The sequence below is a fragment of the Phaenicophaeus curvirostris genome, chromosome 1, assembly GCF_032191515.1.
Source record: "Phaenicophaeus curvirostris isolate KB17595 chromosome 1, BPBGC_Pcur_1.0, whole genome shotgun sequence".
Classification (NCBI taxonomy): Eukaryota; Metazoa; Chordata; class Aves; order Cuculiformes; family Cuculidae; genus Phaenicophaeus; species Phaenicophaeus curvirostris.
Window position 1 is genome coordinate 108379469 of NC_091392.1, and position 18257 is coordinate 108397725.

Here is an 18257-nt window from a genome sequence, read left to right on the forward strand (position 1 = left end):
CTCAGAGAACACTGGTAACGCTGTATGACATGCTTAACAGAACCAAAGAAACATAAAAGAGCCTGATGTTGCAGGAGACTAAAATGAAACAAAAAAATCTTGCCACAGCCCACTGCAGCCACACTTCTTGCAGGAGAAAAAGGAAAAGAGCATGAGGAGAGAGAAAGAGAAAGAGGAAAAAGTATACATGAGAGAGAGAAGAAATGAAAGGTGGTCACAACTTCAAGGCTTTGTGTGTTGTAGCAAGTATTTCTTTGTCCTGCCGGTCCAAGAAGATGGTGAGTGCACACAAAGTTGCAGGTTTAGGCGGTTATTTAAATTCTCTCTCCCCACACCTCAGGGTTTTCAGGTGGTAGATCAGGTAGCAAGTTGAGGAAAGTTCTTCAGAAAGTCCCCTCCTGTAACTCGGTGCAGGGTGGGCACAGAGTCACATTTCAAAATCACCTGCTTTGAGATATTTTAATCCATGCCATGCTGGGTGCACACCTGGGCTGCTAAGTATCCTGGCCTTATTCTGAAATATTTGTACTAGGAATAGCAAGGAAAAGGAGATTAGAGAAGAGAAAGAGATTAGAAGTTAGAGGCTTGATGTTCCAGCATGGTTGCATAAATGAAATAACCTTTTTGACCAAATATAGTTTTCCACATATGTCCCGTTCCCAGAACCTCTTTATTCATATTCTGTGTTTTATGTTTGTTGTTTCAGTTATGTGGTGTATCTGAAACATTTAACCAGCTTTGTGCCTTTACTCACTGATGGTACTCTGAGCCCAGTGTCCCGAAAGGTACCATACTTCTCATGCAGCTGTGACAGAACATTGCCCAGTACTCACCATGGAGATCCAGGATCTAATAAAAGCAAAAGATTTCAAGATGCTTCTGCATGTCCTGGAACAGAAGACGAGACTGAGGTAGTTACAATCAGGATGATTGAGGTACTTCTTCCACACAGGGAAATACGAAACTTTTGGAGTTGAAGGCATTGAACCTAGAAGAACCTGAAGCTACAATAGAGAAAACCTATTGAATAGAGCTGTCAGAAAGAAGTCAGAACCACAGAGTTCTTACCTGAAAGAACTTGTGATTAACAGATTAGTAAGTGGGTGAAGCTCTCCAGAATGCAGATAGGACAGAGTATTTCCTGTCTTTAAAAGGCATGAGACCACACACACATTTAGTTACAAATTGAACAGACTCCTGTCTTCTTGGATTCTGTCAGATCCTAGCCTTGCAGCAAAACTTACATGAAAAATGTTGCTGTAAAATTACTAGCTATATTTTTACAGTGCCTCCCAGAAAGAACCTAAACACATCAGTCTTTCCTGCTTCAGGTCTTTCAGGTAAAAACCTTGCTATTGGAGTAAAATGAGTTTTGTCATTGATTTCAGTGGGGTAGGCTTTCAGTCCTTGGTTTTGTGTTATAAAGTGTATAGATCAAACATTTCTTTCATGTTTTATGCTTCCAGTCCACCTCTATCACAAACAATTTTTATTCACAGCAGTTTCTATTCTGTTCAGGAAAGATCTATGCTCTTGACTGAGATTCTTAGTTATTTTTGCCTAAGAATAGCATAAGCAATGAAGACATAGAGTCATTTCACTATCTTTGCGCTTTCCTAAATCTGGGATACTGCAGAAATAGTTCAGTGCCTAATGTGAGTTAGATCACTCAAGAGCTCCTCCAATTTTTTTTCTAGCCCCTTTTCTAATGTAAATTCTAGTATTCAGGGTATAAAACTAATTTATTAAAAGATGACTCATGTAAAATGTTGTTTGGTAGCTATAGAGGGAGATAACCAGTAAGACCAGTATGGTTCTCGATATGGTATTTAAAAATGGTTTGGATCTTGAAAGCAGAAGCAGCCTGTAAGCAATTTCCTTGCTGGAGTAAGGTAGTAGTGCTGTGAGTGCATATGGAAAAGAATAGAGAGTACTGAAATTACAGATCAAAAGAGAAAAGACATCTATTTGTAGATAATAAAAACAGTTTAAGAAAAGTACCTCATTAAACTAGAGAGCAGAGTCTATTAAAATAGAATTAGGGGGTCATTTCTATAAATAAAATTGTTATTAAAATCTCCTGTAGTGGGTCCATTTAAACAAGACACATTTAATGTTACATGTTTTCAAAAGTCTGTAGTTACAGATTCTTGACCAAAACTTGGATTGTACTTTTCTGCAAATGACAACAAATAAAACTGTTCACCAGTCTGTTCACTGTAACAACACTATATCGCAACTGAGAGTGTTAGCATAGTTCTTGCTTGCTATAACAGCAGAATATGCATCATTTGCTTTCAGTGCTTTTAGTGCACTTTTGATTGAACTTTTTACATGACCAAATCCCTGCTCTCCACAGTAATGGGTTCAGTTCAAATGACAAAAGATGAAGTCTGCTTAGTAATTTGATGCACCTGCTGTGTGCATTATACTATTTTGTGTTTAGCTGAGTTTAGCTACAGTCCACAGGCATTTATATTTTTTCTTACAAGGAATTTCATGTTTTTTTCAATTAATTTAACAGGAACACATTGAGAATTAAAGAGAAGGAGTATCAAGTTATTACAAAGAATATAGAGTATTCTTGTGTTTGTTCAGTTTATTTCAAAATGCATATTATTGCAATTTAGTAGAATATTCTATGTGATTTTTGAGGTATTTTTATTATAATACATGAGGAAATACTATCCTATACACTTAAAAACATTTGATTGTTCCACAAAACGTTTTGTACTTGTTTTTATGGTCAACTTGGTAAATGCAGGTGGCAGCGACATTATAACATTAAACATAAACTGACAGGGAACAGGAAGTTTGGGGGCTACTCCAGAGTACAAGCCAAGAGCTGGACCAACCTAGGCACTGGCAGGGCCCTGCCCTCACTCTCTATCCTCCAGTATTCAACTAGCTTTTGCAGTCCTGGGAAACTGAGGTATAAATATTACCTGCAATGTTTCACTTGCAGCCTTTTCAAAACTTGATTGAACTAACAATATCCAAAAATATGCCAAGACAGATGACATTTCTCACTAATTTTCCATGAATACCTTTCTCAAATATACATGAATACCTTTGTCTCACATATCTTCTTAGAAAGTTGAAAAGCAGTGTTAAAAATACTAGGGTAACAATGTAGACTATTTCAACTGTTATGAGTGCACATGCACTGAGGAAATCATGATCTCTCTGTAACATAAGCAGCACGTGATAAGATAGATGTTTTATGATATATAAGTAGGAGGACTTATGAATGTTTCAAGTAATTGTAGTCACAAAGTTTAACAGAGGCACTCAAAGCATCGAAAAAATATATAGATCTTTCATGTTTTATATGTTGATGCACAGATGTATCACAAAGTTCCACACTATTTTACACTGATATTAACACTCAGTTGTCTCAAAACGAGTTACATCTTTTTCTGCATTTTTTTCAGTAGATTTAAAAGTCCTACAAATGCATACATCACTGAAAATAGATTTAATTTTGCAAAATATCCCGCATAGAGTAGTAGCTAGCTTCCAACAAGAGTTTTGTTATTTTCTCATACTGTCTTATGAAACTACATCCAAAACTGAATGATAGGAAAACATTATTTCCCTCTGTAGGATCTTTCTGATAGCATGTTAACCAGTGAAGTTAGTAGAAAAGTGGAGATTGTTAGATTCTTTCTAAACCCTGTAAACAGATAGAAACATTTAAATAGGTTTATTTTATTTAAATCTAGATTTGCTAAGAATCAAACCAAGTAGAACCAAAGTAGCCAAGGAACTTTGGAAAAACAAGTTATTGACTTCAACTTTAGAAATCTGAAAACTTGTATAAAAGCATGGTGTATCAATGTAAGAACTGTTTTTGAAAATCAGGAATCTCCAATACTTTGTACTGATGAGTTCCACAGGGCTGTTAAAGCAGAGAGTTAATCTTGTGAGAACTTATTTTATTGGAATTCATTAATAATGAAGTAAATAAATGGAATATATATACCTGGTTGCAAATTAATTTTTTGTGAAAGAATCTAATTTCCCAATTTACGAATATTTCTGAGCTGATGTATGAACAAAAATTGTACAGCTGTACAGCTCATGTTTATGAATCAAGTATTAATAACAGACAGAGTTTATAAAGCAATTTTCAATGTAAAAACATTGGCAAATGCAAGAGTTTTTGATGTAGGATTTTAGAGAAAATAAAAAGTTATATACCTAGGAACAAGATATGAGGACTATCCTTATAAAACAAGAGCACACCATAGAAATCAGTATTTCTGGAAATTATTTCTGAGTTCAGTGAATATATATATATGTATCTCATAGAATCATAGAATCATTTGGTTGGCAAAGGCCTTTGAGATCATCAAATTCAACTGTACCTGTCCACTACTAAATTGTATCCCTGAGCACCTCATCTACCTGTCTTTTAAATGCCTCCATGAATGGTGACTCAATCACTTCTTTACGCTAATGGTTCTAGTTCTTAGAGTGATGCTGCCATTAAGATTTGTGTATGACACTTTTTATACAATGAAAAAGAGGAATTAACTACAAAAGATCAATCAGTTTATTTCATAACAGTGTTCGGCTGAGACAGGAGTAAAATGTGTGTAAAACCATAGTGAATACCAAAAGAATTGTACATATTATTTGAAAGCTGGAAAATAATTTAATATGGAGTTTTCAGTTAGCTGAGAATAACCAAAAGAAGACTGAGAAGTGATTTGGATTGAATACCAAAATACTTCCAGAAAAAAGCACTGAGTAATTATGCCTGGAGTTCAAGAAAGATACATTTAAGTAGAGGAAGGAAAAACATGGAAAAAAAGTTAAAAAGACAGCTATTTTAAAATCAAGAGGAACGGAGAAATTAGCCATTAGAAAAGTCTCTATATATTCAATATCCTCAGATAAAGACAAAACTGTACCACAGGATGGCTTTAAGATACCACAATTTTTTTGACAAATACGCAAGAATAACTAGATGAAAATCAGCATCCTGTAGACTGCAGAAAGTAAGGCCAGATTCATGTAATTGTCTTGTCAGTATTTTGTTCTGTGTTAGAACAACTATTTCCTGACAAATATCTTTCATGTTTGAAGTGTTTTAATTGTGCAGTGGAACAGATCTTGGCACTTCAGCCCCTATTGGCCTCCTTGAAAACTATTGTAAGTACTAGCACAGTTTAGTCCCAAATTATCTGCTAATTTTGGTACACCTCAGAAGATAAGCAGAATAAAATTTTCAGATGACAAAAAGAGGAGCAACAATATGTCAATGTATGAAAGCCAAATATCTGTGGCTGCACAAAGAATTTGCTGTCAATATTTATGAAACAAATCCCCATTTGACTATGAGCTTGTGACATCTGCCAGAAATTCCAGAGAACACAGGGAAAAGAGTTATAAACATGTAATAGCAGGCCATAGAAGGAATTCTAGTGGCCCAAGGTGGCTATTTGAAGACATTTTGTAGGAAAAAAGTAATTTTCCAGAAAATAAATGAGAATCTTTTCAGCCAGTGGTGCTGTTTGCTGAGTGTAACTCTTCAAGGTTTTGAGGGATTTGTTTCACGCTTCAAAACATTCTTATTATCTTAATTAGTTGTACCAAAACCTTGGATAAACAGCAACTGTATAGTTATTTAGGAAGCTTAGAGTTTTCCCTAAAAAATACAGCTTTCAAAGAGTGGTTAAACTGAACATTTGGCTAAACCAAATGACAAAGGAATCTAAAAGTCTTGCATTCCAGTAGTGTTGAAACACACCTCGTGAACACATGCTACAACTATAAAATGTACTTATATTTTAAGAGATTTTTTGCCAGGACTCAGTCCAAGCTTTCTTTGCATATGTTATGTGGGTTTTTTTCCTCATTCCTCAGTTAATATAATTTTGGTACAAAAAAAATGGAGAGTGATAGAGAAATAACGTAAATGCATTCCAACTCAGACTGGTTTATTATTCAAGGAATTTATCTGCCATGTGTGTGATTCTAGTTTAGAGTCTCTGACATGATCAGTTAAAACAAGGACTTGAACCAATTCCCCTGGAAACACTGGCTGCTCATGGCTTGAATTGACACGCTCTTCACTGGGTAAAAAGCTGTCTGGGTGGCCAGGACCAGAGAGTTGTAGTGTATGGAATTAAATCCAGTTGGTAGTTGGTCACAAGTGGTGTTCCCCATGGCTCAGTGTTGGGACCACTTCTGCTTAATACCTTTCTCAGTGACCTGGATGAAGGGATTGAGTGCACCCTCAGTAAGTTTGCAGACAACACCAAGTTGGGTGGGACTGTTGACTTGCTTGAGGGTAGGAAGGCTCTTCAGAGGCATCTGGACAGGCTGGATTGATGGGTCAAGGCATACTGTATGGAGTTCAACAGGGCTAAGTGTTGGATCCTGCACTTGGGCCACAACAACCCCAGACAATGGGGCTTAAGGATGAATGGCTGGAAAAATTGTCTGGTGGAAAAAGGGGCTGGGGGTGCTGGTTGACAGCCAGCTGACCGTGAGCCAGCAGTGTCCACAGGTTGCCAAGAAGAACAATAGCTTCCTGACTTGTATCAGAAATACTTTGGCCAGCAGGACTCAGGAAGTAATTGTCCCTCTCTACTCAGCACTGCTGAGGCCAAACCTCCTATACTGCGTTCACTTTTGTGCCACTCACTATAAGGACGTCATTGAGGTGCTGGAGCTCTTACAAAGAAGGGCAGTGAAGCTGGTGAAAGGTCTAGAGCACGAGTACTATGAGGAGTGACTGAAGGAACTGAGTCTGTTTAGCCCGGAGAAAGGGAAGCTGAGGCAGGAAGTGTTATCGCTATTTACAACTACTTGAACGGAGGTTGTAGTGAGGCAGGTGTTGGTCTCTTCTCCAAAATAACAAGGGACAGGACAAGAGAGGATTACCTCAAGTTTTGCCAGGGGAGGTTTAGGCTAGATATTGGGAAATATTACTTTACTCTAAAGGTTCTCAAGGAGTGGAACAGGCTACCCAGTGAAGTGATTGAATCACTATCCCTGGAAACATTTGAAAGACATGTGGATGTGGTATTTAGTGATCTGGTTTAGTGGTGGACTTGTCAATGTTACGTTTACAATTGGACTTGATGACCTTAAAGGTCTTATCCAACCTAAACAATTCTGTGATTCTGTGATTCTGTGAAAGTGAGCACTACAAAGACAAAAGTACTTGTTAGTCTAGACTGGAGGAGGAATGGCTGAAAGAATCATAAAGCAAGTAAAAAAATTACAGCTATACAATGTAATCTGTCAGTCACAGAGACATTTAAGTGAGTCCAAGAACGAACATTTGTTGAATCAACTTCTCATTCAGCTAACTCTTTAAAAACCATGAAATATATCAAAATAGGACAATAAATAAGGCTTCCAAATGAACAGTGACATGGAGGATTCTAAAGGCAAGTGTGTATTTTGAAAGATATGTCAAAGGTGAGCCACTGCTAAAAGAGAAAGGAAGTAAATAGATCTATAATAGTTGCCATTTAAATATACAGGAGAAAAACAAGACAAGTGCATGTCTCATTAACTCAGTTTGCCTCAAATCCAGATGAGAAGGCAATAGAGATGTTATCAATCACAAAGAAATTAATTTACTTTCTGCAATTATTTAGATATTATTTAAACAAAGGAGGGCAAAAGAAGGTGAACACAGAGAAACAGAATTTGTATATTCCAGACGTATGGCTTTCTAAGTAAAAGAATCTAAAGATCAGCAATATTCAGATGGTACCACAGCGCCCAAAGTTACTCCAGTACAACCTGATCAGTAAAGTGCATCGAGGGGAACAAGTTCGTTGGAAGACAATTTAAATTGTAAAATATTATAATGTTCTCATCTTAATGTGGTAACATTTCCAGATTACTAAATCATGACCTGGAGAAATGGACATGAGTCCTTTGCTAGTAGTAGTAACTATAATAATAATAAACCACTAAATTTTGAAGATAACAATGAAGCTGCTTGGGTTCACATTCTTCTTCATTCATCAGCAGGGTTACACTGATTTCAGAAGATTAATCTTCTTTAACTAAGTTCCTATGACAAAATGCCATTTCTTCTCAAATCGAACTCAGTATCCAAATGCCTCTAGTTTTTCTTAACTTTTGAGTCATATTTTTTTCATCTGAGTGCCCTTTGCAGATGTAAATAACTACTATGCTTTCAGGTGACTAGCTGTATCCATAATTGTTTCTTTATTTTCACAGCTGTGATGCATAATCTGGAAAATCTGCCTCTGAAGTGTGAGTTAGTAACTCATTTGTATGCCTAACCGCAGCACACTGTCATTAATGTGCTTTTAAAACTTCTACATAAGCATCAGACTTTGAAAATCAAACCATAAACAAGGTAATTTTAAATCAACCTAGACTAAAACAATTACCTTGTAGCAACAACATGTAAGTCTATATCACCCGTAGTTAAAGTAAGTTTTTATTTCTAAGTTCTTTCTTGAGTCCCTTTAATGTTTCTACTTGTAAAAAAATAAGTAATTTATGTTGTTTTATTATCTTTACTGAGGACCAAGTAAGTTTTCTGTAGCTTTGAATATGGAATAGAATCCACATTATCAGATTTGAATCTAGACTTTGATTATATTTCAATATCTAGTAGTTTAGTTTTGAAGACTGAGTATGCAAAAATAGAGGTCAAACCCACATTGAGGTATGCATGCAGACTAGGACACTGAACCAAAGCTAATGATGAATGGGCTAAAAAGATATTTTTTCGTTTATCTCCCTCATAGTTTAGCCCCAGCTTGTCTAATTTCAGCAGCTAAAATCATGCAGTTGAACTCCCAAATGATTCCTTCGTCCATCCCCCAGGGAAAGAGGAAAGGAAAATGAGAGAAAAAAACCCCAGACATGTAGGTTGGAAACTAAAACTACAGCTTTAATGAAAATACAATAATAATAAAAATAATTAGAAAGTAATAAAATATATACAAATATAAGATCACACTGCCACCCCTCAATGACTATATGTCACCACAAATACTGTAGAGCAGACATGAGGGAATGGGTCCATGGCTAGGAGAGAGCTGGACTTAGGATTTGGCTTCAGCAACATGCAAATCTGGGATCAGTAGCAACCAGACTGATGAGGTCTTCACTGGATTTCAGCCATCACAGAAAAAGAATGAGTCTCTCAGTTATATACTGAGTATGGTATATATGAGGTGGAATGCTCTGTTGATCAGCTGAGGCTCACCAGTCCTGTCTGTCCCTCCTTGCAGATGTGGCCTTTTTCCGCCAGCTTAAGGATGGCCTTGGTCACTATAGGGATAAGTATAAGCATTGGCTTTTTTGCATAACAATGGCCTGTGTTATCACTTTTAGCAAGGAACACTGTCTCAAAAACATACTTTCAGAGAATTAGTTTACTTAGAGCAACTGAGTTAGTAACAAAACTGACTCTCATTTAGCTCAAACCACTACATTCCTCTCTGTACTCTACACCATTTGCATCATGCTCAGGTAATTACTACTTGTATCTTCAAATATACGTATTTAAATTGCCAATTCATATTGCCATCCACACAGAAGTTTAAGTTCATAATTGCAGGTGTCCATCCATTATAGCAGTCTCTCAGGGCAAGAAGAATAGCGTGAAGATTCATCATGATTCATGCCCACACACTGCAGATTTGTGTTGTCAGCCTTGAGAAGGTCACTGGAAGCCACATGATGAAGCTAGCTCTTTATCCTGAAAAATACATAGAAACACTGTTAGTAATAAAGCTTAAGATTTGATATTCTTACCTAGGATCAAATTCCCTTGAGGCACACATTGAACTCCACCATCTTTTAGCATTACCCACCAACTATGTCCGGGCCCTTGAGCAAAACCAACACTATGACGGTTTTCCTTTGCTTGAAGCAGGAGATATCCAAACTGTCTTCCCCAGCAAATTCTTTTGTGCACTACAGAGACTTTATCCCCTTCAACTGTATGTAGAAGGTATGATTAAGCACTAGTAACTTGACGGGTGGATCCTCTGGTGTTAAGTAACCACATGGCTTCTGCCAAATGCTCATCCCAATTTTTAAATGTACGTCCCCCCCACTAGCTTTCAGGGTAGTCTTTAATAGTTCATTATATTGCACATTTTTCCCTGAAGCTGGTGCATCATAGAGTATATGATATACCTATTAAATACTGTTGTCTGACTCAGTTCTTTCTGGAATACCATGCCTCTGTAAATCTTGCTTTTCAAGGCCTAGGACAGTGTTACAAGTAGTAACATGGTGTACTGGATATGTTTCTAGCCATCCAGTGGTTGTTTTCACCATAGTAAGCACATAATGCCTACCCTGTCTGGTTCTAGGATGTGTAGTGAGCTGATGTAGTCAATTTGCCAAGCCTCCCCATATTTATATTTCAGCCATCGTCCCTCATGCCACAATGGTCTTAACCTTTTAGTTTTCTTTACTGCGCTGCCTGTTTCACAATCATGGGTAACGTGCAATAGCACCCATGGTTAAATCCATCCCATTCAGTCATGTGCCCATTTGTATATTGCACCCTTTCCTTGATGACTTGAAGTGTCATGGGCCTACCAAGCTAGAAATAGTTCACCTTTGTGTTACCAGTCCAAATCTGTTTGGAATGTTCTTGCAGCCTTATCCACTTGCTGATTGTTTCAATGTTCTTTAGTGGCTCAAATCTTGGGTATGTGGGCATCTACATGATGTACCTTTACAACTAGTTTCTCTAGCTGAGCTGCAATATTTTCCCACAATGTGGCAGCCCAAATAGGTTTACATCTGGGCTGCTGGTTATTCTGCTGTAATTGGTTTAACCACCCCCACAAAGCTTTTGCTACCATCCATGTGTCAATATAGAGATAGCGTACTGGCCACTTTTCTCGTTCTGCAATGTCTAAAGCGAACTATATAGCTTTTACTTCAATAAATTGGCTCAATTAACCATTTACCTCAGTTGCTTCTGCAACTTGTCATTTAGGACATCATGCAGTATCTTTCCATCTTCGTTGATTTCCAAGACAGCAGGATCAATTAGTGAACAAAGCATACTGTTTCATATTTTCTGATAGCTGATTATATGATGGGACTTCTTCAGCACATGTTACTGCCTCCTCTGCTGACATTGCAAAGCCTTTTCTTTCCAGACAGTCCACAATCACTTCTAAGATTCCTGGATGATTTCTGGGCTTCCTATATGGGCTTGCTGAGTGATTAATTCAATCCACTTACTCCATGTAGCCTCGGCAGCACGATGAGTAGAAAAGACTTTACCTTTGAACATCCAACCCAGTACTGGTAATCAGGGTGCTAAGAGGAGCTGTGCTTCAGTACCAATTACTTCTGAAGCAGTGTTAACTCCTTCATGTGCTACTAAGATCTCTTTTTCAGTTGGAATATAATTGGCCTCAGAGCGTTTGTATCATTTGTTCCAGAATCCCAGTGTTTGACCTCATGTCTCCCTTAGTGCTTTCTGCCAAAGACTCCAAGTAGGATCATTGTCTTCATTTGAGAATGTTTTTGATGTCTTGTCCTGTTCGGAGTTGCCCCAAGGCTCCTGCATGCATGATCTCTTTTTTAACTTGTTCATAGGCTTGTTGTTGCCCAGGGCCCCAATTAAAATTATTTTTCTTAAAGAGGTTTCACAGTCTGACTATAACCAATATTCTCCAGAAATTCACCATGCCTAGGAAGGCTTGTGTTTCCTTTTTGTTAGTTGGTGGAGACATAGCTGTTATTTTGTTGATCACATCTAATGGGATTCGAAAACACTCACCTTGACATTTAATTTATAAAAACTGGATCTCTCATGCAGGTCCCTTGACCTTGACCTTGCTTCTCTTTATAGCAAAACCAGCTGTCAAAAGAATTTGGATTATTTTCTCACCTTTCTCAAAAACTTCCTCTGCTGTGTTACCCCGTATGATGATGTAATCAATGTATTGCAAATGTTCTGGAGCTCCACTCTTCTAAAGTCCACCCTGGATCAGTTCATGGCAAATGGTAAGGCTGTGTTTCCACTCCTGGGGCAGTTGATTCTAGTTGTGTTGAATGCCCTTCCAAGAAAAAGTGAACTGTGGTCTGCACTCTAATGCTAAAGAAACAGAGAAAAATGCATTACCAATATCAGTTGTAGCACACTATCTGGCTGCCTTTGTTTCCAGTTAATATCACAGTTCTAACATGTCTGGTATGGCAGCACTAAGTGATGGTGTAACCTCATTCAGACCATTATAATCTCCGTTCATTATTAGCCTTTTGCACAGGCCATATGGGATTGTTAAAGGGTGAAGAAGTTTTGCTGATCACTGCTTGATTTTTGTTTGAATCAGCTTGTGTATGGGAAACACAGAGACTCTGTTGGTGTGATGAACCATGGTGTTAGCAATTGGCACCTATTGGTCTTCAGGCTTCAGCAATCCCATAGTAGAAGGGTCCTCTGTAAGGTCAGGCAGAGAAGACAGCTGTTTAACATTCTCAGTCTCTACAGCTGCTCTACTGAAGGTCCACTTATACCCTTTTGGGTCTCTCAAGAACCCTTTTTTAAGACAGTCTATGCCAAGGATGCATGGTGCATTAGGTCCAGTTACAATGGGGTGCTTTTCTCTTTAACTACTGGTTAGGCTAACTTCGATCTCCACTACAATCAGTTCTTGAGAACCTCCTTGTCACACCACAACAATCTCTTCAGCTGGAATGTCTCAAAAATTTGCAGGAAAAACCACTACTGAACAAAAGCAAAAAGGCTCTGGTTTTCTTTTGCTTGAGATGTGTTTTATTGCTATGAAGTTGCTATTATCATTAACGTTAAAGCAGTATTAGAGTGAAACTCATTAAGAACATCCGCTATGTTCTTAAAGCTTCAGATTGCTTATGATTTTACCTGAAACAACCACTGAATAAGTTGCATAAACCTGCCATCAGCTCTTAACTAAATCGACAATATGTCTGTGTAAGCAGAGAAGATGGGTTTAATGTAACTAAAATTGAACATCTACATCTCAAATTCTCCGTCTAAGATGTAATTATAGTCAGTATAGTCTAGTGCACAATTCATCCCTTCCTAAAGTAAGAGCTGAAAGAAAGATAATTCTTATCTTGAAGAGCCATTTGTTCCCATTGACTATAAAGGGAAAGTAAACACAGCAGTATACAGCCGTGAAGGATACACCTAAAACGACTGTAATCTTATTAACAGTAGAGTCATAGAACTGTTGATTAAATGCTACCTGTGGAGGTCATTTATCCATTTCTCTTCTTTCAGTCAGGTCTATTGTCAACATTAGATCAGGTCAGCTGTAGTTTTGTCTAGTGAGTCTTGAAAGCCTCCAGAGATGGAGATACCTAGACCCTCTGCATAACCAGTTCCACTTGAAGTAAACTCAATGTATACATTTAAATTTCTTGACTGTTCTTCCAAAAAACAGTTATCCTCAGCTAAATTTTGTAGGCAGTTATAGAATTAAAAAGGATTTATTCCCATAAATTTTCTGGGAGACAAGAAGCCAGTTTCTCAATAATTCTCTCTCTCCTCTCTCCCACCCTGCCCTCCCAGATGCTGGTACAATTCCTATATTTGTCTTTTTCATTGTCATCTTCACCATATTCAGGCTCAAAATGCTGCAGCACAAAATATCAATATTTTGCCATCCCATCCTTTAATGGGTGCTCCTCTCCTTTTTCCTCTAAATGTTCTAAAATTACATATTGTGACAAAGAAATACATGTTTTAAAAAAACCCTGAATCAAACTTATGATCAGTGGTATGCCTTATTATCATATAGAATGTAAATCAAGACAAAGTTACTTAAATAGTCAGTGCCTCAAATGTACTTGTCTTGTAAATGAAAATAAAAATCTTTGTATCACAGGGCATTTCAGTACTAGCATATTTAAAAAGCAATGGCTGCAGCCATCTAGGTTTTTAACAGTTTTAGTTTCATTTAAAAATGCCTATAAATATTATAGTAAGATTTGGAGAGTTGATATTAAGAACAGAAGATATTTTATAGGAGAGTATCATTAAATAATTTAAAATGCATTCTATAACAGTAAGAGGCAGAAGGCTTTATCAAAGGATGTGTACAAACTCTGATCTGCACCGGAGTAGGTATGGGCACCAGGGCAGTTGTCTTGGAATTGTGCTAAGAGAGTGAAATAGCAGGATAACCGCCCATGTCAGAGAAATTGCAGTGGCATTTTGTTTTAGAGGTGTGAAAGGGTACTAAGCAAACAGATAAAATGAGAGGCACCTCACAGAGACTCTTTAGAAAGCCTGTCTTCTCTTGGTTTTATGGCGTGATGGGGAGTTCTGAGACTTCTCCTTTCCCCTCCTCCCCCACCCCCGCAATGAATTCTTAAAATAGGGTGCATGTCTGTGTGTTGGGTCATTCGCGAAACAAAAGTTGTCCTTAAAACAACATAACCAGCAAACGGTTGGCTAACCATTTCCCATGTAACTTCTCTGGTTATTTTCTTAGGAGAACAATGCAGATTGAAGAGGCTAAATTCAGTGTACCATAGTGTATCAGTCTTCAGGCTTTTGCTCACACTAACATAGTGCAAAAGTTCAGTTCTCAAGCTTAATTGTTGAGAAATCAGATTAATGAAGATTGTCTAAAAATACATAGATGAAGATACTTCTATAAGCAAATACGTGTAGTCACAGAAAATCTATACATTTATGTAGATCTGCAGCTACCATTTTTCCTTTAAAGCTGAGTTTTCAGTCAATATTTTATACACATTTTTGACAGAAATTATTAAAAACAGGAATAATAAAAGAACCTTTTATTTACATACAAACATTCTTAGTGTTCCTTAAGACGGGGAAGCATATCTATTTTAAGCTCTGCATTGGTGATTCTGGTTTCAGAAGTCATTAACTCTAAGTATGTAGAAATAAATGTGAATTTTTCTCTAAGTAGTTATCACCTGAAAATTATAAATGAAGGAACTTTGCCATAAATCTTATTATTAGCAATACATATTTAATAGAATCATAGAATGTTTTGGTTTGGAAAGGACTTTGAAAATCATCTAATTCCACCACCCCTCTGCTACGGGCAGGGACAGCTTCCACTAGATCAGGTTGTTCAAAGCCCCATCCAGCCTGGCCTTGAACACCTCCAAAGATGGGGCATCCACAGCTTCTCTGGGGAATCTATTCCAGTACCTCACCACCCCCACAGGAAAAAAAGTTCTTCCTAATATCTAAATCTACTCTCTTTCAGATTAAAACCATTACCTGTCTTCCTATCACTACACTCCCTGATAGAAAGTCCCTCCCCATCTTTCCTTTAGGCCCTCTTTAAGTGCTGGAAGTCTGCTAGAACATATCCCCAGAGCGTTCTCTTCTCTAGGCTGAAAAACCCCAACTCTTTCAGCCTGTCCTCATAGGGGAGGTGCTGCTCCAGCCTTGTGATCATCTCTGTGGCTCTCCTCTGGACTCGCTTTGATAGATCAATGTCCTTCCTGAGTTGAGGACTCCACAACTGAATGCAGAGCACTCGGGTGAAGTCTCGTGAGAGCAGAGTAGAGGTGCAGAATCACCTCCTTCGACCTGCTGCTTACAATTCTTTTGATGCAGCTCAGGATAATGTTGGTTTTCTGGGCTGCAAGAGTACATAGCTGGCTCATGTTGAGCTTCTCATCGACTAGTACCCCCAAGTCCAGAGACACTCTCAATCCATTCTCCACCCAGCCTGTATTTGTGTTGAGGCTTGCCCCAGCCCAAGTGCAGGACCTTGCACTTGGCTTTTTTGAAATTCATCAGGCTTGCACAGGCTGAATTCTCAAATCTGTCAAGGTTCCTCTTTTCCAGGTGTGGATGTGAGTTAGCTATTAATGATTACCTGGGCAACCAAGAGCTATAGACACTCTGGAATACTTCTCCATCTCTTCCATAGCAACTATACGTTGAGAATTTCAGCAGAAGCTGCATTTAAAACTTGGAGAGCTGCGTAATGTTTGGGAGTAATCATTTGCTACATACAGTATAGGTACTACTTGAACCCTGATTTGTCACTGCTATTAGGTTTCACAACATGAAAGAATCCTGTTAATTTTTTTTTTATTTTAATGACATCAGAGATTTTAATAATCTAATTTGTTAGTTAATTAGAAGAAAGGAGAAAAACACTCTGAATCCTTTTTTACTTACAATATGAAGTTGTGTTGTAGAGAAAGATCTAGGGAAAACTGCCAAGAACAACATAACTCCCCCATAGAAGAATCAGTCATATTTTCAGCATCTGCCATGGAGGCTGTCAGAAAAATATAGCAACTGCATTTTAATTTGCAATGAGATACTATATTTCACAGTTTATCCTGCAGCTACTTCAGGATTTTAATTTAACTTTAGCCACATGTAGAAGAGAGAGAAAGCAAAATAATGAAGCAACATTAATTCTCAACGTTGCATAAGAAGATCATTAGCTATCTGCGTATATGATTTGATTGCAGTCCAGTCCTTCAACAGCTGTTCACATTATTCTTTGTGAGAAAGCCAGTCAAGCCAAACATTGAAGTAGAAAAAGTTTACAATTGTTTGTAACACTAAGGTCTGTGAGTAGGTATTTGCTAAAAAATAAGTGTTTCATAATGCAATCATACCTCTTGTCATGCAGTAGCCCTGTCATAAATGTGAGAATCCTTCCCATTTATAGTATTCCCTTTTCTATGTGTTTAAATGCTTTTGGTTTGCATTACTGTGACAGATAAGGATGGTTAGTAACACTCTTTGCCTTTCCCCACTCCTCCACCTGACTGACAACAAGCAATAAGAATATAAATTATTCTGTGGGTCTGAAACTATTCACAAAAAAACAGAAGCAAGTGCCAGTATTCTGCTGGTATTCACACCATCCTGCTTCATGTAGAAAGCTTGGTGGAGTTGGCTTTAATATACAATTATACTTGCTGTGGACATATATTCCACTTATATATTTAAATATGTACTTTACTTGTTTATAATTCTTTAGATAAATTTGCTGCAGAAGTGAGTCATTTTCAGAATGTACAACGTAGACTACCTTGTTTGCTAATAATCAGTTATGTAGTTCATTTTGTAAGTCAGATTCTTGCGGCAATAAAGGCAAAATTATTTATTTTCAACACAACATATGCAGATATAGTGTATCTAACATATATAATATTCTAGGTATTTCCAAACCATTCATCAACAGCCAAATTCTTCAATATTGCTTTGATTCAATACCATCCTGTTTATTCATTGTTTAAAGCTAATCTGAAAGCAAGCAGATAAATGTGACAGGTACACTGACATATCTTGCATCCTTCATAAAATATCCACATTAACTGTGCAGCAACTGCATTGTCATTTCATTGTTTTTACGCTTACAAAGTATCATTGTGTAAGTTTTCCTATGTAACTTCCACATTTAAAAAAAAACCCAAAAACCTAAGTCTAAGGGAAGTACAGGCCAGTCAGTCTCACCTCTGTGCCCAGTAACTTCATGGGGCAGATCCTTCTGGAAATTCTGCTGAGGCACATGAGAAATAAGGAGGTAACTATTGACAGCCAACATGGCTTCATCAGGGGCAAAACATGTCTGAGAAATCTGGTGGCTTTCTATAATGAGGCTACATGGTGGATAAGGGAAGAGTAACTGACATCATCTACCGGTATTTGTTCAAAACATTCAATGTTGTCCTAAACACAACCTTCTCCCCAAATTGGAGAGAAACAGGCTTGACGTATTGAGCACTTGGCGGATAAGAAATTGGCTGGATGGTCCCAATCAAGGAGTTCTGGTCAATGGCTCAGTTTCCAAGTGGAGGCTGGTGATGAGTGGCGTTCTACACGGATTGGTATTGGGACAAAGGTTTTTGAAAATCATTGTCATAGACATGGACCATAGGATTGAGGGCAGAGGGCAACTCCCTGCAAGTTTATTGACAATACCAAGATGTGTGGTATGGTTGACACAGTAGAGGGAAGAGATGCTATTCAGAGGATCCATGACATACTTCAGAATTCAGCCTGTGCAAATCTCATGAAATTCAACAAAGACAAGTGTGAAGTCCTGCACCTGGCTCAGGCCAATCCCAAGCTCAAATACAGGCTGAGTGGAGAATGGATTAAGAGTAGTCTTGAAGGGAAGGACTTGGGGATGTTGGTGGATGAGAAGCTCAACATGAGATAGTGTTATGATTTAAAACTTACTTGTACTCAGAAAACTTTAGGGATCCCATTCCTCCACACATTTAGACTCATTCCCACATTTAGCTATATACCCAGT